Below are 253 nucleotides of genomic sequence, written 5' to 3' on the forward strand. Positions count from 1 at the left end.
GAGAATTCCCAGGCTCTTGCCTGTGCTTTGCCCTACAGCTTGCTATCTCTTGATTTTTCTTGGGAGTTACTGTCACGCCCCACCCCGTTGTAGTCCTTTCACCCCGTAGAGTCCTAGTTCACTTTAGGATTAGCAGATAATTCTGCCTGCTGCTGTGTTGTTGAATCAGCCCGTGTCTCTCCCGCAGGCGGTTCCCTGGCCCCGCACACGAGGGGCCTGAGGCAGGGCTCCCGCTCCCCGCCCCCCCGGGGGG

This window comes from Merops nubicus, unplaced genomic scaffold (genome assembly GCF_000691845.1).
Source record: "Merops nubicus isolate BGI_N331 unplaced genomic scaffold, ASM69184v1 scaffold44800, whole genome shotgun sequence".
Lineage (NCBI taxonomy): Eukaryota > Metazoa > Chordata > Aves > Coraciiformes > Meropidae > Merops > Merops nubicus.